This window comes from Elephas maximus, chromosome 2 (genome assembly GCF_024166365.1).
Source record: "Elephas maximus indicus isolate mEleMax1 chromosome 2, mEleMax1 primary haplotype, whole genome shotgun sequence".
In the NCBI taxonomy this organism is placed as follows: Eukaryota; Metazoa; Chordata; class Mammalia; order Proboscidea; family Elephantidae; genus Elephas; species Elephas maximus.
In genome coordinates, this window is record NC_064820.1 from 163,314,162 (window position 1) to 163,339,614 (window position 25,453).

Here is a 25,453-nt window from a genome sequence, read left to right on the forward strand (position 1 = left end):
ATCTTGAATTAGTGGGTTATCAGGCATTGTAACAGAGCTGAGAGAAGTTTCAAGCAAAGATTTTCAGGTAAGTCAGCCGTATCTGTGCCATTCTTCTCAAGCAATATCTATTTTAAGCTGCTTAGCTTTTCCCTTTTCTCTACTTCTGAATTTACAAGTTTACAAATTTGTTAAAAGCTCAATAATTTTTCACCATGGTTACAAAAGGGATCACCAGAGTAGAAGGGAATAGTGAAAAGAGAAGCAAGTCTTTGTACTATGTGTTTGTTATATGTAAGCCAGAGGTTTGTAAATCATGGCCCCTTTTCCCTCAAAATCCCTGTTATAGAACAACTAGACTAGAAGGAAAGAAGAATATACTTCATACAAATGATCTCTTAATATTTATATCAATTTCTCTTAGAGCTTTGGAATACACTCTTGAAATTCAATACCTTGGAAAATGCAGAAAGGACATCCACTGAATCTCGGCCATGAAGTGATTTGTCTTTGTTCCTCTGGAGTGAAGCTACTTGAATTAAGCATTGTATTTTATTCATAAAGTGAAATTCATTAGAGTACATTATTTCTTATTGTTTCATAATCAATAAATCATATCCTATGGAAAATGCCTCTTTAACTTGAGAAATATTGAAAGAGATGTGACAGAACTATTTGGTTCCAGAAGTATAGACCTGAATAGGAGGTAATTCCTGGCATTGGGAAACTCACCTAATAAGCTAATTGGACAATTCATTCATTCAGTAAATAGTGTTTAAGTACTTATCACATGCTGTTTGCTAGACTCTGGGTACTCATTAGTAATCAGATCAGGTTTGTGTTCTTGTGCAAATTACAATCCAATGACAGAGCAAGAAAACTGTTAAGCAATGTGATAACATGTGAGAAATCAACAACCCATGTCATCCAGGAACCTACCTTGGTATTGCTACAGGTTGGCCTAGTACTCACAGCTAGATCTTAGTGTTCTCCTGTTCGATAGAGACAATTTCAAGTAACATCCACATCTGACAAGGCCACTGTGTGACTATGATGGATCAAGACAAAAACAAGACCACTCCATACCGTATCTGAGCACAGGCAAAGCATGAACATTGTCCAAGCCACCAAGTATTAAATATGCCCCTACCTAGACTAATAAGAGTGACTACTGCTTCTTTACCAATTATAACTTTAACCTTGGGCTAGTCTTTCCTCCTTCTAAATAAGATTTGTTAAGATATCCAATCACAGAATTAACCCCACTTCCTTATGGTATCCAACTCACAGCAAAGTTCCTCTTCCTTAAGCCTTCCCTCAAGTCACAAGTAACAAGCCTAAATCCTACAATAAATCTTTTATAACATCTTGTTAATGAGATGCCCACGGTTCCTATGATGTGCATTCTCCCCTGCTGTAATGAGTGATAAACTCAGCTTCTTCAACTACAGGTATGTTCCTGGTGGTCTTTGGCTGGAGGACACTGACAGATGCTAAATTTTAAAGTGGCAATATTATTATCTGTGCTGCTCAAACCCCCCTCCCACTTTTTTCCCCTTCACTCTCCAGGGGCATTGATAGGGACATGTAGAATACGAAAATAGATGATTCTTGGAGACTTAAACTACAAGGGTAGAAATTATTTTATTGATGGCAAACTTAATCTGGTCTCAGGATTTACGGGGAAAAAATTCATTTTTTTCCTTAGCTTGAAGAATTTAAGCTCTAGTTGAATACTCATGTAAATACAAGTCAAGACATTCTTGGTCTAACCCTGTGATTTTCAAGTGGAGTAGTACTGTCCACATTAAAAAAAAAAAAAACACACACACACACACACATAAGAGGCATTTAAAATGTGGGGGGACTTGACTTTTGCTTGTCATAACGATTGGAGTGGTACTACTAGCATTCAGTGGGCTAAGGCTCTGCAATGCACTGGACAATCCCACACGGTGAAAAGATGACCCAACAAAAGTATCTCTAGTGCTCCCAATGATAAACACTACGCACATAGATGGCAAATACCTATCACATCCAACTTTCCTGCTTCTCTCCATCCCCGTGTTAGACATCACTAATCAGTCAAGGTACATTTCCACTGAGCAAATTGTGGCCTCAAAATCTTTCTCAACATAGCAATTCAGGTAGGCCCTGCCAATCAGATTTGTCATGGAAGACAAACCCTATTTGCCATTCTTGCCCTTACCTTTTTTTTGGAAGATTAAGAAACCATGATTCCTGAGATGGTCTCTACCCGGCACCTGAATTCCTATTTGATTTCCTATGCCTGTAGCCATACCTTGGTCATCTGACTGATCTCCCAGCCCACCTAAGACAGGGGTCCTACCATGGATGTGAGCCCTGTGGCTATGACCCTGTATCTTCTCAACAGGTCTCTTTGAATGTACAAACCTACTATCTTTGCCTCTCTGAGCAATGCTTGGTCTTAGTATGTGAGTAAACTACACCCTCTAGTGGGTAAATCTTACGTGGTGTGTTGAACATTCTCAGAAAAATAATTCTACTTTTCACCTTCACTATTGGAAACCCTGGAGGCATAGTGGTTAAGTGCTATAGCTTTTAACTGAGGGTTTTGGCAGTTCGAATCCAGCAGGCATTCCTTGGGAACTACATGGGGCAGTTCTATTCTGTCCTATAGGGCCATTATGGGTTGGAATCCACTCAACAGCAAAGGGTTCAGTTTGGTTATTGGTCAGCACTCACCAGTTTTTACGGAAAACTCAACTCCAAGGCACTAAAGAAATAAAAAGGGGGGTGGGGAGGACTTTGTGGTATTTGTATGGGGTCTTTGATTCAGGTCTGGCTGCCTTCAGAGTCTCCAAAAAAGTTGCCAGAAATTTCTCTCTTCATCTCTCACATGCATCCATTGTTTTCATTTATGTTGCCTTCATTCTCAGGCAGGCTCTCCCTAACTGACCTCTATTCCAGTGATAGTCCTTGGCAGCTCTAGAATTAGAATTTCAGAAGAAGAGACAGCTTTTCTTTTCCAACACTTTTACAAATGGTTCAAGGCTTTTTGCACCAGTTAGGATAAGAGAACCATCCCTGAATCAGTTGTTGTAACTACAAGCATGCTCAACCCATATTGAAATGGACTGAATTACAGGGCACTGCAGTAGCTCAGGGTAGCCCTACTACATGGAAAAGAAGAGAATCAAGAATTATTTCCCAAAGGAATATTGAGACATTATTGCCAGAAAGGAATGAAAGCAGGCCCAACAACAAATGGATCTCATCTTTAAGCCCGCTCTAAGCTAAATCTCCTGCTATTGTGAGTCCCTAGGTGGCACAAACAGTTAAGCTCTGGACTAAGAGCCCAGAGGTTGGCAGTTCAAATCACCCACAGGCTCCCCAGAAGACAGGCCTGGTGATCTGTTTCTGGAAAGGTCACAGTCTTGAAAACCCTGTGGAGCAGTTCTACTCTGCACACAAGGGTTTGCCATGAGTTGCAATCACCTCAGTGGTAACTACAGCAACATCAGCTTCACTTAAACATTTTGTCTATTTGTATCATAATAACCTATGATGGTCTCAAAAGAAGAAACACTTTACTGTCAAGGTGGAAAACAAGGAAACGTCACCCAAATATCCCAGCTGTCGGGGGCACATCCTTTAATACTTAAACAAAATGAATTGACCTTCCATTTCACAACCCATGGTAAGTCTAACCCACCACCACTGCCACTGAGTCGATTCCGACTCATGGTGACCCTACAGGACAGAGTAGAACTGCCCCATAGAGTTTCCAAGGAGTGCCTGGCGGATTCGAACAGACGACCTTTTGGTTAGCAGCCGTAGCACTTAACCATGGTGTCCCCCAATTTCTGAGGATCCCAGGGCATTTATGTTCTCATGGTTGCTACTTGCATCGTATCCGTAATTTCGCAGAATTCTCAATCAGTCCTTCACCTCACTTTCTGGTATTTCTGCCTCACTCCTCACCACTGTGGCACGTGTGAGATTTTACCTGAATGTTTGGGGTAACAGAGAAAGTTCTACCCAGAGGCACCAGGGCCTCAAGAGTATTCTGAGGCCCAGACAAACATTCCCCCAAGCAACGTGCAACTGTGGTTCACAGATATGACAAACTGAACAATTTCTTAGGTGGCTAAGTATCTTTTTTTTTTTAACTACTTAAAGATTGAAATTAAGCACAGAAATGAGTATGAAATCACACCAATGTTATTATTTTGTGTTAAGGCACAGGCTGGGACTCAGAATTTCTTCCTGCTTACCCCTCACCCTTTTGCTTTTGAATCGTGGGCTTTAAAAACACATGACTGGACTGGTAGCAGTCCTTTTTTTTCATCATGTGGATGGAGTCTGTAAGGCAAATGATGAAATCAGCATTTGATGAAATCAGCATTTAATGAAATTCAGAGACCAGCAGAGGGCAGAGATGGAGAGGGAGACTCCTGATATTGTTTGAGTCTATGGATACATCTGTGCCTGAATTAAGACTCACTCTAACCCAAAACCGTGCCCATTCCAAAGAAAGGTGACCCAAAAGAATGCAGAAATTATCGAACAATAGTGTTAATATCACATCCAAGTAAAATTTTGCTGAACATAGTTCAAAAATGGTTGTTGCAGTACATCGACATTGAACTGGCAGAAATTCAAGCCGGATTCAGAAGGGGACACGTAATGGGGGATATCATTGCTGATGTCAGACGGAGCTTGGCTGAAAGCAGAAAATAGCAGAAAGATGTTTGTGTTTCATTGGATATGCGAAGACATTCAACTGTGTGAATCATAACAAATAATGGATAACATTGTGAAGAACAGGAATTCCAGAACACTTAATTGTGCTTTTGAGGAATCTATCCATAGACCAAGAGGCAGTTGTATGAACAGAACAAGGGGATACCGCATGGTTTAAAATCAGGAAATGTGTGCGTCAGGTTTGTATCCTTTCACTGTACTTATTTAACCTGTATGCTGAGCAAATAACCCAAGAAGCTGGACTATATGAAGAAAAATGGGGCATCAGGATTGGAGGAAGACTCATTAACAACTTGCTTTACGTGGATGACACAACCTTGCTTGCTGAAAGAGAAGAGGACTTGAAGCACTTACTGACAAAGATCAAAGACTACAGCCTTTAGTTTGGATTACAACTTAACATAAAGAAAACAAAAATCCTTACAACTGGACCAATAAGTAACATCACGATAAATGGAGAAAAGACTGAAGTTGTCAAGGATTTCATTTTACTTGGATCTACAATCAACGTTCAAAGAAGCAGTAGTCAGAAAATCAAAAGACGCATTGCATTGGGCGAATCTGCAAAAGGCCTTTTTTAGGTGTTCAAAAGCAAAGATGTCACTTTGAGTACTAAGCTGTGCCTGACTCACACCATAGTATTTTCAGGCACCTCCCATGCATGGGAAGGCTGGACAATGAATAAGGAAGACCAAAGGAGAATTGATGCTTTGAACTGCGGTGTTAATGAAGAATATTGAATATACCATGGACTGCCAGAAGAAGGAACAAATCTCTCTTGGAAGAAGTACAGCCAGAATGCTTCTTTAGAAGCCAGGGTGGTGAGACTTCATCTCATATACTTTGGATGTGTTGTCAGGAGGGACCAGTCCCTGAAAAGGACATCATGTTTGGTAAAGTAGAGGGTCATCAAAAAAGAGGAAGACCCTCAAGGAAATGGATTGACACAGTCCCTGCAACAATGGGCTCAAACATAGCCAAGATTGTGAGGATGGTACAGGACTGGGCAGTGTTTCATTCTGTTGGATACAGGGTCGCTATGAGTCAAAACTAACTCAACAGCAGCTAATAACAACAATAACTAACCAAAAACTAAACCGGTTGCTGTTGTGTTGATCCTGACTCACAGCAACCCCGTACGTGTCAGAGTAGAAATGTGCTCCATGGAGTTTTCAATGACTGATTTTTCAAACGTAGGTTGCCAGGACTTTCTCCCTGTTACCTCTGGCTGGATTTCAATCACCAATCTTTTTGTTAGTAGAGGTTTCTGCTACCCAGGGGCTTGATGACTCACCCTATATCCTCCTCATTGTACTCATTGTATGAATCTACACATTTTTTGTTTGGCTTAAGCTAGATTTCCATTGGATTTTTGTTGCTTCTACCTGGACGAATTGACGTGTTTCTGATGCTGCATTTGGCATTTATCTTCCTTATTTTTAGAAGAAGAAGGAAAGAATGGGTTCTCTTTCACTTATCGCACTAAGTAAAACTGATCATTTTTTAAATTTGTATTTATCCTTAGAGTTTGACAATAATTCTCTGCGATTTACTACCTGCGTAACCTTTAGCAAAATACTTAACCTCTCCGAACCTGTAAATATGTGACCTCTGCTCACTTGTTCAGGAGTCCCTGGCTAGTGTGAACAGTTAAGTGCTCAGCTACTAACGAAAAAATTGGCAGTTTGAATCCCTTCAGAGGTGCCTTGGAAGAAGGCCCTGGTGACCTGCTTCTGAAGTGTCACAGCTGTTGACAGCCCTATGGAGCACAGTTCTGTTCTGACACGGGGTTTCCAGGAGTCAGAACTGACTTGACAGCAACTGGTTTGGTTTCTTGGGTTTGTTGTTAGGCGCCAACTCACAGCAACCCTATGTACAACAGGACAAAAGGATGGCCCTGCGCCATCCTCACAATCGTTGTTATTCTTGAGCCCATTGTTGCAGCCACTGTGTCAGTCTACCTCCTTGAGGGTCTTCCTCTTTGGACAGTATGTCCAAAGTATGTGAGACATGACTTGCCATTCTTGCTCCTAAGGAGTTTTCTGGCTGTACTTCTTCTAAAACGGATTTGTACCTTCTTCTGGCAGCCCATGGTACATCCTGTATTCTTCACTAATACCACAATTCAAAGCATCAATCCTTTGGTCTCCTTTATTAATTGCCCAGCTTTCGCAGGCATTATATGAGGCAATTGAAAACACCATGGCTTGGGTCAGGTGCACCTTAGTCCTTAAAGTGACATCTTTGAACACTTTAAAGGGGTCTTTTGCAGATTTGCCCAATGCAGTGAATCATTTGATTTCTTGACTTCTGCTTCCATGGGTGTTGATTGTGGATCCAAGTAAAACGAAATTCTTTTTGGTTTTACCCACCTGTAAAACAAAGTTAGAAATTCTTAACCTTATGGGGTACCTAAGTGTCTTAGTCATCTAGTGCTGCTATAGCAGAAATACCACAAGTAGATGGCTCCAACAAAGAGAAATTTAATGCCTCACAGTCTAGTAGGTTAAAGTTCAAATTCAGAGTGTCATTTCCAGGGGACGGCCTTCTCTCTGTTGGCTCTGGAGAAAGATTCCCCATTATCGATCTTCCGCTGGTCGAGGAGCTTCTCAGGCGCCGAGACCCCCGGTCCAAAGGACGTGCTCTGCTCCAGTGCTGCTTTCTTGGTGGTATTGTTACAGGGCAAGCCTTCCCAGCTCGGGACTAAGCCCTGCTTAGCTTCTTACCTTCTTCTGACTAAGGATAGGCTCAGAGATTCCACGCGGACAAAGGTTTATTAGGAAAAGGCTCGCGAGGGAGAGATGGAGAGGGGTTTTCACTTATACTAGCCTCCAGTCTCTCTCTGAATGAAGGATTTCTTAGGGCTTATAAAAAGGCATTATCTTTACTCATTAGATAGGTGGAGATTTTCAGGAGGAGGGAGGGATTATGAAAATCAAATGTGCACGCAGTTGGAATTCAAGATGGATTTCCTCGCAGAGGTTGCTGGAACTAAGATGGAGTCTGTCACAAAGGCTGCTGGGATGTGGACCAGGACTTATTCTGGGATGTTGTGCATGTGTGATGTCTCTGGTTCTTGGTCCCAGTCTCAGCAAGGGATCTTTGTTCATGATTATCTCATGTGGAAGGTCATTCATAGGTTACCTTAATTTTTACTGCACGTGCTCTATAGCTGGTGGGGAAATTGAAAAACAACTCAGGAGAGTTATCAGTAATTTATAGCTGGTCAGGCATGTAAGGATAGGAAATGTGGCCCCTTATCTTGTCTAAGCACCTAGTTTCTTAGTCTCAAATAGTCCTGTAGTGCCAGTAGTAAAAGGTATATGGTGGTCTGCACTTAGGTTTACATTCCAAGAATACTGAATCAGAGGTTATTTAATTATAGTTTGTCAAGTACATAGGGCCTTGGAATGTAGCCCCTTATCTTGTCTGAGCACCTAGTTTGTTGATCACAAGTAGTTCTTCGGTGCTGGCAGTAAAAGTTATATGGTGGTCTGCACTTAGGTTCAGATTCCAAGAATACTGGGCCAAAGGCCTTTTAATTATAGCCAGCCTGATCTTTTGTCTGTCTCAGTATGAGGTACCCAGTGCTCTGCTTGCTTCCCTTTCCTTTTATCCCTCAAGATATAAAAGGTAGTGCAGGCTACACCCCAGGGAAAGTCCCTTTACCTTGGATCAGGGAGGTAACCTGAGCAAGGGTGGTATTACAATCCCACCCTAATCCTCTCAACATAAAATTACAATCACAAAATGGAGGACAACCACACAATACTGGGAATCATGGCCTAACCAAGTCGATACGCATATTTGGGGGACGTAATTCAGTCCATGACAGTAAGAATTAAATCTGATGATATATTTAAAATCACTGGTAGAGTGACATCATGACTAAAAGAATGCAAAACCAAGAGCAAAACAATTAGAACGAAAATTAAAGAAGAGAATTAGAGGGAGAGGCTAGAGCCAGGATGATGACACAGAGAGAACCAATGGAGAAGTAATGACCCAGAAGCCCATCGCCGTGGGGGATGGGGCAGTGAGGGAGTGGGGGAGGTGGGGAGGCAAGCTCCAAAGAAGGTGTTTGCAATTATTTCAAGTGCAGCTACGTGGAGTGCCTCTATATGTGAGTGCCTCTTTGTCTATGTGCCTCTGCTCTGTGCTGCTGGGCCTCCGGACCCTTCACTCCATGTGCTGTTTATGATGTCTCCCTGGCAGCCTGTGGAGTCTCTGAGGGCACAGACTGTTTTCTAGTCATCCCTGCAGCACTGGGACCTAACATATTCCCAGCTCTCACACAATGTTTCCTAAACGTTGGCTGACTGAAGGGGTAATGATTAGTCCAGTTCTTGTCATTTCAAACTACTTTCTTTTCTAAAAAGTAACTTCTTTACTCCCTTCCCTGAAAAGATAAGGCTAAAATATGTGAAGCATAAGCAGGGAGAGGGAAAACACAATAAGCATGTTGAGTTGTCTAAATTTCATCCTTTTCTTTCTTGTCACATAGCCTTGATCTTCTGCAGTTTGGTTCAAATTAAAAAATGAGATGCAAATAAATCCCGTGTTGTTTGCACAGAGTTCACGTTTGCAAAAACCCCTGATGCAGTTTTTTATTTTTTGGCTTAATCTACCACCGTGCGTTTCATTTAGACACTGCAATTCTCTATGTAAATATCCACATACAATATCCTTCCATAAGATTTACTTAAGTAACTTGGGAAAACAGGATGATTTAAAAGTGAATTTAAGAAATATTATTTACTCAGAATTCAGTGGTTGCACTTCAACTCCCTGGAAGCAGTGGAGAAGCAGGAAGGATAAGAGGACTTTGAGCAATCAAATAATAACAGTTAATCTTTGCGGAGTGTTTATTTCATGCCAGGCACCTTCTAAGTGGACTGTAAATATTACCTCACAAAAAATAAATGAGGCCGTGTGGTAGATTAAAGATGGCCACAGATTCCTGGCTGCTCCTTCAATTAAGAGGTGGAGTCTTATTCTTCCTCCCCTTGAATCTAGGCTGGCTTAGTGGCTTGCTTGAGCAACAGAATATGATGAAAGTAACTTCTAGGACTTCAGAGGTTAGGTCATAAGAAGCCCTTGCAGCTTCCTCCTGTACTGCTTATTGCTTGAAAGAGCTCACTGTCTGCACTGTTGTGTCTCTAGATGCTTCCTTTGAGAACCCACATGGCATGCTGTGAGAAACCCAAACCAGAGGGAGAGGCCATATGTAGGCTGATGGATAGCTCCAACTGAGCCCTTAGAGGACCCATACCTATAAAATCCATTACTATCCAGAAGATTCTCTTAGTGACCCCATAGGACAGAGTAGAACTGCCTCCATAGGGTTTTCAAGGCTGTAATCTTTAAGAGAGCTGACTGACACATCTTTCTCCTGCAGAGTGGCTAATGGGTTTGAACCGCTGAAGTTCTGGTTGGCAGCTGAGCGCTTAACCACTGTGCCACCAGGGTTCCTCCCTAGAGTGCAGCCAGCCTCAAGCGTCAATGTAGCATCCATTGAGCCTGTAGATGCCTGTAGCCCCAGCCTACATCTGACTGCAAATGCCTAAGAGACCCCAAGTTAGAACTGCCCAGCTGAGCTTAATCAACCTATATAATCAGGACAGATCATAGATGGTTGTTTTAAGCCACTAAGTTTTGGGGTGGTTTGTTTTGCAGCAATAAATAGCAAAAACAGAGAGAGTGCTAGGTGAGCCCCTCCCCCCACGTTGGAAGGCACTCAAAATACACAATAGCCACAAAGATGGACTCAAGCACACTCTTATAGAGAAATTAAGGCACAAATGGACAGATTGCTCTGAGCGCATAGGGAATTTCATGGAAGTCACTGACCGTTGTGGAATGTACCCAAAGACAAAAAGAAATAATGTGGAGACACAGAGACCAGGAAGTTGCAAGGTTCCCCCTCCCCACCTTATTTTGTTGCACAGAAATTGTGCTAAAGAGTACCTTTTGTGTGAACTATTCAATTTTATCAAATAGTAGTCTTTGTCCTTATTTCTAAACCTTTGGAATTTCCTGAGTGGTCGATGTTGTTACCTGATTATGGTCTGTGCCATGGAGCAATCGAACCAATGAAACATACTCCAAGTCAGAAGGAGTGAGAAAGTTTATTCAGGAGATGCATACATCACCGGAGACCTGGCAGCAACACAGGCTGTCTCTATGGAGTCCCAAAGAGCAATTTCACATCAGAGCTTACATAGAATCTTACAAGGGTTGCTATGAGTCGGAATTGACTCCATGGCACTGGGTTTCGGTTTTTTTTTTATTTGGTTTTACAAGGGTTAGAAGTGCCTTTGTGGCCCACAGGTGGCCTGGCTGGAGTTATGCATTACAGGATTGTGACAGAAGACTCTATCAGACTAAAGAGATACATATCAGATACCTGGGCTGTGATTTTCCTGCGGGGGTTTTAAATCATAGGTGGCCCAACAGAACAAAACAAAGTTGTTTGCATCAGTTTCAAACAAAGAACAAAGTCATCAACATTAGGTCAAAACAAAGTCTTTAACAGAGGTATGGGAAGGAGGGGGCAGGCAGAGGAAGGAGAAAAACACAGGTTCTTCATGGTGTTAGTTCTGTGAAGCTCTCAGTTGCCCATTTTGAAAAAGGAGAAAATATGCTGGGGGGTATTGGGGGTCACATATTCCCCCCTTTGAAATTTGGGTGACCATATTCACCTATCTCAAGTTTCAACCTATATAGATCAGAGTGTTTCAGGTGACAGGATTGGGCCTTCTGGCTCCAACAGGTTTGAGCCATTTATCAGACAGTTCAACTCAGGACAGAGAATGTCATCCCACATATATGGATTAATTGGAGACAGTAACAGATTAACAGGCCTATAACAATCAATCTAATTTCACTAATAAATAAGGTTTTTAGCCAGGTAAAAGCTGGCAGTCAAGGAAAATCAAATTCTTCATGAATCTTGTAACAGGCCCCCAGTTACAAATGTCAGAATATTGTAGCTCTTTGTGTGTTTAAAAATGGTGAAATTTCTTAAAGCCTTTAACCACCACTGCCATGGAGTCGTAGCGACCCTATAGGGCAGAGTAGAACTGCCCCATATACGCCTTTAGGGAAGTATAAACCCCGATCAGACAGGACTTAAAGGTCGAGTTGCCATGCAACCTTCTGTCCAGACAGAAATCAGTAATGTTTAACACTTCTCTAGCAATATAGATCTAAAAATTTTTATCTTCTAACAAGGGGACAAAGGTTCCCTGGGCAAAAGTCTCTCTGGCTACTCCTTTTGTCACTAGACCAGGCAGGGCTTGACTTGGAACGATGATCTACAGTTTGACTCCTGCAAGCTTCACGACTGTGTAAGTGCTAAGCGGCGTGGTGAAGGGTCCAGTCCACTCAGGCTGTAATGAGTGGGAGGCCCTTCTACTTTTGGAGGAGCACCTGGGTCACGGCTATCTTGAGAAGGAACTTCTGTCTGATGTAACCGGGAAATAATTCTGGTTAGGAAAGTAAATATTTAGACATCTTTACATTAGGGGCTGGGTGGAGGATTGCAGGGAGAGTTGGTTGAGACAATACAGTCTCCCACAAAGTATCTGAAAAGCACTGATTTTAAGTTTTCCCTGGGGTGCAATACAGAGTCAGAGAAGGGCCAGTGGCAAAACATCCACCTAGGGCATAGTTTTTAAGATGACGTTTTATGGTGTGATTCATTCTTTCAACTTTTTTCACTAGATTGAGGCCTCCATGTTGTGTGGAGTTTTCCTTTATTCTTATGGTAGTTGAAACTTGTTGTACCTCTCTCTAGCCATTTTGGTCTGGCAGGGAAAAGTCTTTACACATCTTGAAAAAGAATGTACACACACCAGTAAATACTTCATCCAATATTTAGTTTTGAACACTTCACAGAAGTTAAATTTGATTTCTCTCAAAAGCTGGGTTTGATGTAGTGTTAGCCGACCGGAGATGAGCCACAAATTTCCTTTTTGCCTTAATATTACAGTCACAGTGTGCAGATAAACGCGATAGTATTATGTCCCAAAGTAAACTTCTCAGCCACCTTTATGATGATGCTACCTGTGGCAACTGTTCAGAGGCAGGCTGGCCAGCCTTGAGACAGTGTCTAGATTTTTAGAGAAATAGGTGGGTGACAGGGTGTCTCCATGGTCCCAAGAACTGGGTTAATACACCAACAGTTACTCCTTTTTATTTATATAATTCAAAGGATGTTTGATAATCCAGCAGCCCCAGGGTTGGGGCTTTCCTCAACTTGGACTTTAAATCACAAAAGGCTCACTGTCACTCAGGGGTCCATTTGAAAGGATCCCTCTCTGCCCCCTGAGTAGTCTGATAGAGGTTAGCTTGTAACCTTCTTAAAGGCGCTGGGTCTAAATAGCTTAAGACAGTCACAGTATTTTTAAGAGTCTTTCTCAGATTTGTTTCCTACCATGAGGTCCACATATTGTAGGACTATTTTTTAGTTGAAGGGAGGTAATCGCTCTAGATCTCTGGCCAGCTCTGTTCCAAAATTAGTGGAGAGTTCTTCAATCTTTGAGGTAGCACAGTTTAACAGAGCTTTTTCTTTCTTTTGTCCCCTTCCCACTCAAAAGCAAAGATTAGCTGGCTCTCCACAGTCAGCAGGATACAAAAGCAAGAGTCTTTTAAATCCAAACAGTAAAATGAGTACTGGAAGGTGGAAGGGCTGATAGTAGGGCATATAGGTTCAGGACTACCAGGTATAAGGTCTTCACAACTTTGTTAACAGCCTGTAAATCTTGAACAAAATGGTGCTCACCAGTCAATGTCTTCTTCACTGGGAGGAGTGCTGAATAGGGATTGGCGCTCCTGCAACAGTCCTCACTGTAGGTATCCAGTAGTCAGTCCCTGCAGCCCCAGGAGAGCCTCAACTTGTTTAATCTGAGGAGGCATGACATTGCGTAACAGCTGTACAGTCACAGGGAGGACAGTCTGAGCTCGTCCTGGCCACCATTGGCCCAAATCCACGGGGCCACGCCCCATCAAACACCTTTTGAATTATGGGATAGCACTGGTTGGGTGAGTGCTGAGAGCTGCTTGCACATTGCAGGTTTTCGCTGGTGGTACTGTCATAAAAAAAAAAAAATTGTCATAGACAGGCCTTTTTCATCAAAAGAGATGCATGTACTTTACTGAGGAAATCCCATCACAAAAAGGGGGACCGAGAATTTGGGCATGTTTAGAAACTGGCAAGATAGCTTAGTTTCTCTTATTTTACAGTCTATTGGCTGCAAAAATGATCTAGTCTCCTTTTTTCCAGTCCCCCTGACAACTTGAGTACTGTTGGTTGAAGCAGTCCCTTTAGGCTTCTGGGTGAGTACCATGAAGGCTACTTCGCTATCAACCAAAAAGTCTACTGGCTGCCCTCCTCCCGCTCTTTTGTAATTTTTTGAAAAAGCTCCCCACTTTCAATCTTGCCTGGCCCTTTCCCATTCTTTTTGGAGCACTCATTTTTTTTTTTTTTTAGTGTCCCTCCTCTTTGCAAAATGTACTTTGGTTTTTCTTTTAGTTGGGCCCCATCCTTACCTTGGTCTCATCATCTTCTTGCAGAAGATCTTAGAGCAGCGACCAGTAGATTGGCCTGTTTCTTTACGTCCTGGTCTTTTCCTTTCTTTTTTCGTCCTCTTTTACCTCATCTCTGTTGGTAAAGACTTTAAATGCATTCGGACACTAGGAACAGATCATGGACTCACATTATGTGAGGTGGCCCTTCTGCAGCGGGGACTGGCACCTCCTGGAGTGGGTAAAGCCCTCCAGCGGGAACTGGGCCAAATTGTACCCCACTGCTAGTACGCGGTGGGGAGACCATATCTGTCCCACCTCCTCCACGCCCCCCCACCTTCAGTGCCTTCCCATTCTCATCTTTTTATACCACTTGGGAGGGGTTTTCCAGGTGGGGAAATAAGAACCTCCTCAGGTTCTTCAACTCTTATCTCATCATCATTCACCTCACAAAAGGGGCTAAAAGAGAAGCTTTATCCTTTTTTCATGCCATAAAGTTATAAAACATTTTACATACAGCTTTTCATCTCACTTGTTAGTTCCAATACAGAACAGATCAAGCTTCATAATAGTACCAAAATCTCCAGAACCACTTACAGACCACACTTGATTATGCAAAATATTAAGACATCTCCTAGAGAATACCATCCTAAATAAGTTTGGTTCTTAGTGGACTCTCAGCCAGAACCTTACCTCCTGGGTACTCATTAGCAATGGGGAACCTCACCAAACTCTCCTCCAGCCTCACGGGACCTCGTCACCCTTACTTGCAGGGAGTCTATGAGAACCGACGCCCCTGTGGCTTTTACAGAGAATCTACCACCTGTTTACCTACCTTGGCCAGCAGAAACTTTCTCCCTCTGTCTGGAGCTCGCTGCCCTGGAGTCCTCCCCTGTCGCCAGACCTCTGGGCCACCGCAGGTTGAGAGACCTCCACAATTTGAGGAGAGGGGTGTACCTTCTCTCTTCCCAGGTCCTTCCCAGGGCTTGGTCCTTAGGAAGACTGAACCAGGGCCTGAATAATTCGAGCCTCACATTGGGCTCCAAAAATTTGTTACCTGATTAGGGCCCATGCCCTGGAGCAGTTGAGCCAATGAAACATACTCCAAGTCAGAAGGAGTGAGAAAGTTTATTCAGGAGATTTTTTTTTTAATATATATACATCGCCGGGGACCCGGCAGCAACACAGGCTGTCTCTATGGAGTCCCAAAGAGCAATTTTACATCAGAGCTTATGTAGAGTCTTATAAGGGTTAGAAGTGCCTTTGTAGTCTGCAGATGGCCTGGCCGGAGTTATGCATTACAGGATTGTGACAAAAGACTCTTTATCAGGCTAAAGAGATACATATCAGATACCTGGGCTGTGATTTTCCTGTGGGGGTTGTAAGTCATAGGTGGTCCAACAGAGCAAAACAAAGTTATTTGCATCAGTTTAAAACAAAGAACAAAGTCATCAACATTAGGTCAAAACAAAGTCTTTAACAGAGGTATGCGAAGGAGGAGGCAGGCAGAGGAAGGAGAAAAACACTGGTTCTTCATGGCGTTAGTTATGTGAAGCTCTCAGTTGCCCGTTTTGAAAAAGGAGAAAACATGCTGGGGAGTATTGGGGTCACAATGTGCCGTTATTTATTTTATGTGTGCAAATGAATGGGGGGCTGGCTAGGCCAGAGACCACCTAGTAACCTGATGCCATTGATCTCAGAGAAAGGGGGGCGGGGGGCGTGATTCAAACAATCATGTTAAGATCAGCCAGGAGTAAATTTTCTACCTTGTCTCATTTCCTCCTTAGAAACTTCATCGGAACTGCCCCGCCTTGGGCCCTCCCGTTTTTCTGAGAGGTTGCCCTGTGTGCAAACGGTTAACCTCTATATACTTCAATAAACCCTATATATTTTATTTGTGCTTCGTTTTTTTTTTTTAACTACGTTTATGAAGATGGCACGGTACTGGACAACGTTTTCCTCTGTCGTACTTTGGACCGCCATGAATCAGAACCAACTCTAGGGCAGCTAACAGCCCATTTTAGTTACATTTTTGTAGGAGCAAGAATACAGGATTTGGAGGGTGAAAAGTCTGTGTTTCAGTCCAGTTGTGTGAAACCGTGCAAATCAATGATCCTGCCTGAAGTTTTTTCCTTCTCTCTCCTATAGGGTCACTATGAGTCCGAATCGACTCAACGGCACTGGGTATTAAAAAAAAACAACAACAAAAAACAAAAAATTAATTCTTGCCCACATGATAGAGTTGTAAGGAGACCCCAAAAAAACAAAACCCACTGCCGTCGAGCAGATTCCGACTCAGTGACCCTGTAGGACAGAGTAGAACTGCCCCATAGAGTTTCCAAGGACCACCTGGCGGATTTGAACTGGCGACCTTTTGGTTAGTAGTCGTATCACTTGACCGCTACGCCTTATAAGGAGATAGTGATGTGAAAACGTTTGAAACTGTAAAATACTGTGCAGACAATGCCATAAAAATATAGAAAGGCTGACTAATAACCATCTTTGACTGCTTCCCTTCCCCCGCCCTCCCCCCAAATTTGTTTTTATTTGAACGAACTCTGAAAAAGTCTCTAGTGGAGCACATCCATTTTGCAAATGAGAAATATGAAGCCCAAAGGCTAATCCAATGCCAGACAGCACCAAGCCAGCAAAGAATCAAACCATACTCCCGACTGCTTATCGCCCGGTCAGACTCTGCGCGCTTTCACCCAGCTCTGTCACGTGAAAGTACTACTTTAAAAAAAAAAAAAAAAAAAAAAACCACTCTTAACATGGCTGCCGTGGCAAGACGCTATCTGACCACACTCAACATGGACGCGGGGTGCAGGGCCCAACCCCGGATGACAAGATTCCGGAAATGCCCCAGCGGCGGCGGAAGCGGAAGCGCCGCCGCGGTGGGGGCCGCGGGAAGTGTCTGTCGGGTTTCTGTCTCCCTCCCAACAACAATAACAGAGGACAGGCCGGCGTAGGTGAGGCAGCGACCGAGCGGGCTCCGGGGCCGGGAGGTGGGCAGCAGAGCTCAAGGTGCATGCGGCGTGGTAGAGACAGCCGGATGGGAGCTCCGTGGCTCCCGGCCGTCTGGGCCCTCAATCTCGGGCGCTTCGGGCCTAGCGCTCCCGGGAGAGCAGGGGTCCGGTTTGTGGTTCTTGGCGTTCTAGGCCCTGGTTGCAGGGTTTGCTATCTTTTCTGAACTTGGACCAAGATTCCAGCATATAGAACCTTCTGTGGGCCTCGATTTCCTCAACGAAATGAGGTGTTTGGCCTGGACAGCATTTGTGGCTTCCTCCCACATCAGATATCACAATTCCACGATTTTAGTGTTAAATCAATGTTTAGGTCAGTAAATCGAAGAAGGCCTGTTAGCGTACTAAGAAGATGTCTGGTCAGGATGCAGTGAGTACATCTTTGAGACGCTGCCAGGCCTGGGGATCAGGAGCTCCGAGTTCTAGTCTTACCTTATCCACAGACGCACTTTGTGACCTTGCCCCAGGCCTGTTACCCTCTCTGTTCTACAGTTTGCTTATCTGTAAAATGAATGTTGGATATCTCTGATGCCCCTGCTAGTTCTGAAAACCTGATTCTCACCTCCCTTTTCGGGGAATCTTTCCTTAGAGACAGACCTGAAAAGTATATTCTCCCTGAACCGTGCATAGCCGGGAATTGACCAGTAAGAGATGTCTGCGGTGTTTCTTTGCAAACAGCAGACCAGCTGAGGGCAGGTGGGCATTTAGGAAGGTTCCTGTGCAGTGGGAGGTTCTCTGCTGAAGACTTCGTGTTATAAACCTAAACCAGCAACGTAGAACACACCTCAGTGGAAAACAGGAGACCTTGGGTTTTGTCCTAAAGCTGCTGTTAACTAGCTAATTCACTTTAGTCCCATCCCTTCCTCTCTATGGATTTGAGACTTCTCATTTGTCAAAAGAGGGTGTTGGATTAGATCACTGGTTCTTACCCCCCCCCCCACCATTATTCCCCCAGCACAATTGAAGGATAAAATGATGGCTTTATAAGACCATGGTTTTCTGGGGGAAGAAGATGGTACATATTATATAGTCATATAGTTTGAAAAAGCTGTGCTTGTGATTTTTAACTCTCAGTTTTGAGATTTACTGGATTAGATGATCTCTAAGCCTCCTTCCCTCTCTTTAAAACTTGTGATGCTATCATTCTGGTGTCCTCCAGATGTGAAGACTATAGCCTTATCTGTATGTTTGTTTAAATGACTATGTGTCCAGAGGTACACACTTTATCATTAGTAAAAAGAAATGATAACTAAGGCACACTGTAGGAGAAAAAGGAAAAACTAGATTTCAGGAAGTTAAGGTGATAATAGTGACATAAAACTGCATTTGAGCAGGAGTTGAACACCTGAATCCTTGCTTCAGCACTGGTACTACCCTACTGGGTGATGTGTTGGGCAAGCCGACTCACCTGTGTCTCACTTTCTTTATTTGCAATATGAGAGGTTGAACTGGATGATTTCTTACATCCTTTTTAGCACTGTAATTTTGTTTTTTTGAGTTTGTTTTTATCTGAGCAACTTGATGGATGTGGTGTGGCATTTCTTTAGGCAAAAAAGGCTGTCCTAGGCAGTAGATATATAAGATAGTCTATGTGATAATCGATGGCACTTGGTTTTGGTGGATAATGTGAGAAAAAACCCCTTGCCGTCGAGTCCATTCCAACTCCTAGCGACCCCGTAAGGACAGAGTAGAACTGCCCCATAGGGTTTTCAAGGAACAGCTGGTAGATTTGAACTGCTGAACTTTTGGTTAGCAGCTGAGCTTTTAAATGCTAGTCGCTCCGCCTTGGGTGAGTTAGGAGAATAGCTGCTCCGAGGTGAAAAAAGACAGTTTGGAAAGAAATCAAGGAAGCATTTGGTGAATTTGAACTGCCCACTTTTTGGTTAGCAGCCAAGCTCTTAGCCACTATTCCACCAGGGCTCCCCCTACCATTTGTTTTTGTTGTTATGTGCTGTCAAGTTGATTCTGACTGATAGCGACCGTATAGGACAGACTGGAACTGCCCCATAGGGTTTCCAAGGAGCAGCTGGTAGGTTCCAACTGCCAACCTTTTGGTTACCAGCCAAGTTTTTAACCACTTTGCCACCAGGGTGCCACCTACCACTTAAAAAAAAAATTAGTAGGTAGTAAATAAATGAGTGGATAGATGGATGAATGAATGGAAAAATAGCAGAAATCAAGAAAAAAGATTTTTTTTCTCAGAGATTTGTCATTGATTAGATACACAATGAGAAAGTGATTGAAAACTTTTAAACTTTTATGAAGAGATCCCTAAGTGTTTTGGCCAGTTGCAGGATAAGTTGGTTTATCTCTGTCTTTTGAAGTGTGTTAATAAGGGACAAACACATGCCTAGTAGGGCCTTAGGTAATCTGAGAATGGATGGAAAGGAGTAAATTACTAGAATAAGCAAGGGATAGAGGAGAATGTTGGCAAGATGGAACAGGTAGAGGAAGATTTTTGGTTGTGACTGAATTAGAGGGTACAGGGATGGAGATAGGATTTTTATACGTATCAGCAGTTGTCAGAATTATTAACAATGTGTTAAAACTTTTGTGATGGAAATAGAGGGTTAGAAAGAAGAGAAATTTCTGTAAGCAAGGAAATGTTGGCATTTCGCACACCAGGTGGAGATAGTCTTGAGAGTGGTTAAGAGCTTAGGCTGCTAACCAAAAGGTCCTGAGAGTTAAAGGTTAAAAGAGGAGTAATTTGGGGTCAGCCCAAATGAATAAGTAGGGGATAGTGTAATTTTGTTTGGGATGGGAGGAGGTTTGAACTGGCAGGATGGGAAGAGCACCTGTAAGAGAAATTGTGTTTTGGAAGAACCCTAGTTTAAAGAGTGCTCAAAAAACAACTTAAGCTCACTACTTAAAATGCACGGGGGCCACCAAGACAAAATGATGCTTCCTGTGTCTAATGTCTGCTGAACAGACAGCCACAGAATGACTGTAGGTTACCCAAGGCTGCTGTAGGCTACTGTGCGAAAGCCTAAAATTAGATGGACTACAAAACCTAATTTGTGAGGAGAGATGTGGCCAGAGGAAGTTCTGTCAGAACATCTGTAAGCCCATCTCCAAGCATTGGGGCATAGCACTGGAATGCAGGGAGACAGCTGCAGTGGCAGAGGGCTGACTTGATAGCCTGTGCAGTGTAGGCTGAGAAATGGCCTTGGAGGCAGGTAGTCTGAATCCCAGCCAGAGCTTTGACAGTATGTGATGTTGGGCAAGTGACTTGTCCTTTCTGGTTCCATTTGTCCATCTGAAAATTGAGGGAGCCATTCTTAGATAGGGCTACTTAGCCTGGGCACCAGTGATTTGTAAGGGATCCCTAGATGTGCTTCAGTGTGTCTGTGAGCCTCCTGGAATCGCATATCTAATTCTAGGTACATGAGCCTAGGTGTCCTTTCTTTGGTTTTTATCTTGTGAGAGGATATGCAGTTTTAATCATATTCTCAGATAGGTTTGTGACCTACAAAAAATTAACAACTGTGTGACTAGATAGAGTCTCTGAGGTGTCCTTTTTACATTCTAGGATTCTATAATTCTATCAGAATGACATCTCTTTGAAATTTAGAGCCTGAGCCCCTAAAACTTGCTAATCCTAGATATAACACCTAGTGCTGCAAAAATTGTCTTCACATGTGTAGGCAGTCTCATATTTGGACTCAGCTGTCCCTCACCTTGGAAACTGTATGGGACAGTTGTACTCTGTCCTATAGGGTCGCTATAAGTTGGAATCGACTCGATGGCACTGGGTTTTGGGTCCCTCACCCTACATAATTCCTCTGTTAGGACCCCTCCAACTCGTCTTTCTCCGATGTTGATAACAAATTTTCCTCCTTTCCTCTTTCCCTTTTAACCTGCTCCTGTTTTGGACCATGCCTGTCTTGTCAGCTTTCTTGAGTGAAAGCAGAGTGTTTAGTGACAAAACATTGTTTGGGAAGAAAGCAAGAAAAGAAAGCTAGTCATGAACGTTTTCTTATCTTCTCACTTGTTTTAGTCCCTCAGTCCAGTAAAAGAAAACTAAGAGAGAGTGCACATGTGAGAGAGATGCCATCACTCCTCGGACTTTGCATGTATTGCATGCTGGTTTTTTTTTTTTCCATACGAGGGAAATCTGGCTCCTGTTACTTAGCACCTGGAATGAAATGCTCATGATAGCCTAACTGGTTATTTCACTTAAATGAAGATGAATCCAGCTCTAGTTGAAGGGACTTGTTGTCCTCTCTAGGGATTGAGTGGGGGGAGGGGAGGTAGAATAAAATAAATGAGTTCCTTGGGAAGGGGCTTTTTATCTCCCAGACATTTCCTGGGTCGTATACTTGAACTGGAGAGGATTGGTGGATTTGTGCTGGCTGTAGGTCCTGACTGTCAACCCCCTAGATCTAGGATAGAGATCTTATCTTTTCCCCAGTGTTCATATTCACAGGTTTCTTTCCCACCAGAGGCTTAGAGAGTAGGGGGGTCACTACACCACCTGCCAAGTAGGTAGCTACAAGACCAAATCTCTAATTCTAGGCCTGATATAAGAAATAATATAATTTCACTACAGTTTTGTAACCTTTGTAATTTAAACTCTTTGATACCAAAAAAAAAAAACCCACTGCCATCGAGTCGATTCCGACTCATATGGAGAGTTAGTTTTAATGCATTGTTGTTGTTGTTAGGTGCCCTCGAGTTGTTTCTGACTCACAGTGACCCTGTGCACAACAGAACGAAACACTGCCTGTCCTGCGCCATCCTTACAATCGTTGTCAGGCTTGAGCTCATTGTTGCAGCCGCTGTGTCAATCCATCTCATTGAGGGCCTTCCTGTTTTCTGCTGACCCTGTACTTTGCCAAGCATGATGTCCTTCTCCAGGGACTGATCCCTCCTGACAACATGTCCAAAGTACATAAGACGCAGTCTCGCCATCCCTGCCTCTTAGGAGCGTTCTGGTTGTACTTCTTCTAAGACAGATTTGTGCATTCTTTGGCAGTCCATGGTATATTCAATATTCTTTGCTAACACCATAATTCAAAGGCATCAGTTCTTTTTCGGTCTTCCTTATTCATTGTCCAGCTTTCATATGCATATGATGTGATTGAAAATAAGTGTTAATGCATACTGTAGCTGAATAGACTTTTTGTGGAGTTCCTGGAGACCTGACCTTTGTATGATGTTGTATAATGTTAGTTCTGTGAGTAAATGTTTTTCTGATTTCTAAGTATGTGAACTTTCATAAACTCAATGATATTTAAGGTGGAGGCTGTTTATTTTAAATGCAGTGTAGGTTGTATATTGATGGTGCTAAATCACTGATTCATGTAAGAACCCCATCGTTGCTAGAGAATAAGGAATAATGAATGGCAGAATGATATAGGAGGGTGTAAGTTATTAAGTGATATGGATTTGGTGAAGAAAAAGAAGGGAGAAGGGCTGAAAGATTTTTACTTAAGGGTTAGAGTCAAGAGCATGGGATCTGTGAAGGATTAGTGTCAGGATTCTTAAAGGTGAAGTGCATACTAAAATATGATAGCTGGAGGATTGGTCTCAACATTTCAGTAATCTGTGGGTGGATTGGTCTGTGCTGGTTAATAGTCTTGTAGAGACTTTCACATGTTGCCAGGTAGTTAGATAGCTGCTTATCGTGTGTGTGTCCTTACAGGAGTAAAAACTGATTGCATTGTTTCCTAGGTTGTAGGCTTGTTGCTGAGGTCATTGAGTGGTATGGTAGCAAACTAAGTGCTTCTAAGAGTGTGAAACAGTTCTTAGCAGCAGCCTTGACACTGCATACGGGGTAATGGAAAGACTGATGGATATTCATACATCATACATTGAGGATTTATTATGAACACGGACTTATCAGCTAGAGGTAGGAGATCGAGCTTCTTTTCCTTTTCCTGGCGGAGACATGACCAGTCAAATGCTACACAAATTGCTATAGTAGAAGCATATGTTTAGTCCCACAGGGAGCTCAAAAAAGGGGGTGAGCCCTGGTAGCGCAAAGGTTAAGAACTCGGCTGCTAACCAAAAGTTCAGGAGTTTGAATCCACCAGCCACTCCTTAGAAATGCTATGGGGCAGTTCTACTCTGTCCTATAGGGTCTGTATGAGTCAGAATCCACTCATTGGCAATGGATTTCGTCATGGGTTAGAAGATTTTATAGAAGACTTAACTTTTAAGCTAGATTTTTGAAGTCAGATTAGTAGTTTTTTATGTAAGAAAGTGAAGAGAAAGACATTCCAGAGGTAATAGCATATGAAGAATGAAATATCAGTGTATGTTTGGTGAGGTTGTTTGTGTAGCTGGAGTGAATGTCCTGAGGGCAAATGGTAAGGATGGGAAGGTGAGATTAGAAAAGTGGTTTGAGACCAGATTACAAAGATTTTTACCCTCTAAAAACCAGTATTGAATGCAGGCTTAATTTTTTTTTTTTTTAAAGAAATACACATAGTCTAAAAATTTCAAATAAAGGAGAATATGAGGTGAAAAATAAAAATCCTTTTCCCACTTTCATAAACCTCTGTTTTCACATTTCAGACACCACTGTTAATATTTTGTCATGTATCCTTCCAAAAATGTTCTGTGCAAGTACAAGCATGCATTTATTTGTCCTTGTATGGAAATAATATCATACTTTAGACAGATTCTACATCTTTCTTTTTTCACTTAATATGCAGTCACAGAAAGATAACTTGGGCTTCAGTGTGGAACGTAAAACCAAAACCAGACATATTGCCCTTGAGTCAGTTCCAACTGATAGCAACCCTATTGGACAGAGTAGAACTGCCCTGTAGGGTTTTCAAAGAGCAGCTGGTGGATTCGAACTGCCGACCTTTTGGTTAGCAGTCTGAGCTCTTAACTGCTTCGCCACCAGGGCTCCAGTATGAAGTACGGTATGCAAAAAAAAACTCCCCATTGCTGTGGAGTTGATTCTGTTATCCTATATGCCAGAGTAGAGCTGCCCTGTAGGGTTTCCAAGGGTGTAATCTTCATGGAAGGAGACTGCCACATCTTTCTCTTGCAGAGTGTGGTATAAGAAGCATTTATTAAATGCTTCTTGCGGGCCTGCTGTGTTCTACACTTTGTTTTAGGCCCTGGGAATACAGTGGTGGACATCATTTAGGAAGTCATTGCAGCAGTCCAAATGAGCATTGATAGATGCTTGAAAATGGAAGTGGGTGCAAGAGCAATATTATGGTAAAATTCATACAAATAGCCAGTCATATGACTGGGAAATGAGGGATTCCGATGTATTAAACATGAGCTCAAGGTTTCTACTTTGGGAATTGGTGAATCACGATAGGGAAAATAGGAGTGTGTGTATGTTTTGGTGAGTGCTGGGTGATTATGGAGAGAGATCAGTTTAGACATATTTTTGAAGGATATTCAAAATATTGAGGTGAAGGCTTATGAAGAAATAAGGATCAGTCCAAGAGAGGTAGGAGCTGGAGGTAGAAATCTTATGTTTTTAGTGCATTTTTAATAGTTGAAGTCTTGGTAATGGATACAATTGCTCGGAAAGAAGGATGTTCAAGGGTGAATTAGCAAAGGAGACCGAAGAGCTGTCATGGAGGAATGAAAAGGACCAAGAGAATGTCACTTTGAGATTGAAAGGATAATAGGGTTCCAAAGACAATAAGTTGAAAGGTGAGAAGGTTCCAAAGGAGTGGTCAACAGTGCCCAGTGCTACAGATGGGTCAGGTATGAGGCGCACTGAAAAGAGCTGATTGGATTTGGTGACTAGGAAGTGAAAATAACCTTAGGGCAGTTTCAGAAACGGTCAAGATGGAAAGATTCATTGATGTTGAGGTGTTGATGGTGAGGGGGCAGTGGTGGTGAGTAAGTAGGCAAAGGTGGGCAGCGATACAGGGAGAAGCAGGTGAGTGTATGACTTTTCTGTAATGCATATATGCACATTAATGAGCAACAGGTATAAACTCTATCAAGAGATCTGTTGGCCAGAATGTTGTGGACACATTTAAGTAAGCTTCCAAGAAGCCAAAATAGATGTCACAAATTCAGTACTCTGTAGCTTATGTACCTACTCTTTGTGGAATTGTTTAGGTCCATACTAGGTGCCTGTTGATACTGATCCACACACAGTCATAAAGACCTGGCTTCCCTGGTTTACCAGGTCATAGCTGGTTAGAAGCAGCAAATTAGATGTGTCGGTGGGGGAGGAGAGTAAGGGA

General features: G+C 42.7%; 1 protein-coding gene across 3 annotated transcripts in view; it reads left to right on the plus strand.

The window, feature by feature from the left end:
• Window positions 1–17,116: 17,116 nt before the first annotated feature.
• The window catches only part of FBXO38 (F-box protein 38), a 61,702-nt gene continuing 53,365 nt past the window's right edge, over window positions 17,117–25,453 (plus strand). For all 3 annotated transcript variants that reach the window (XM_049874011.1, XM_049874012.1, XM_049874014.1), the window contains exon 1: window positions 17,117–17,225. The gene's annotated coding sequence lies outside the window, so the exon portion shown is untranslated. The remainder of the gene's footprint in view (window positions 17,226–25,453) is intronic.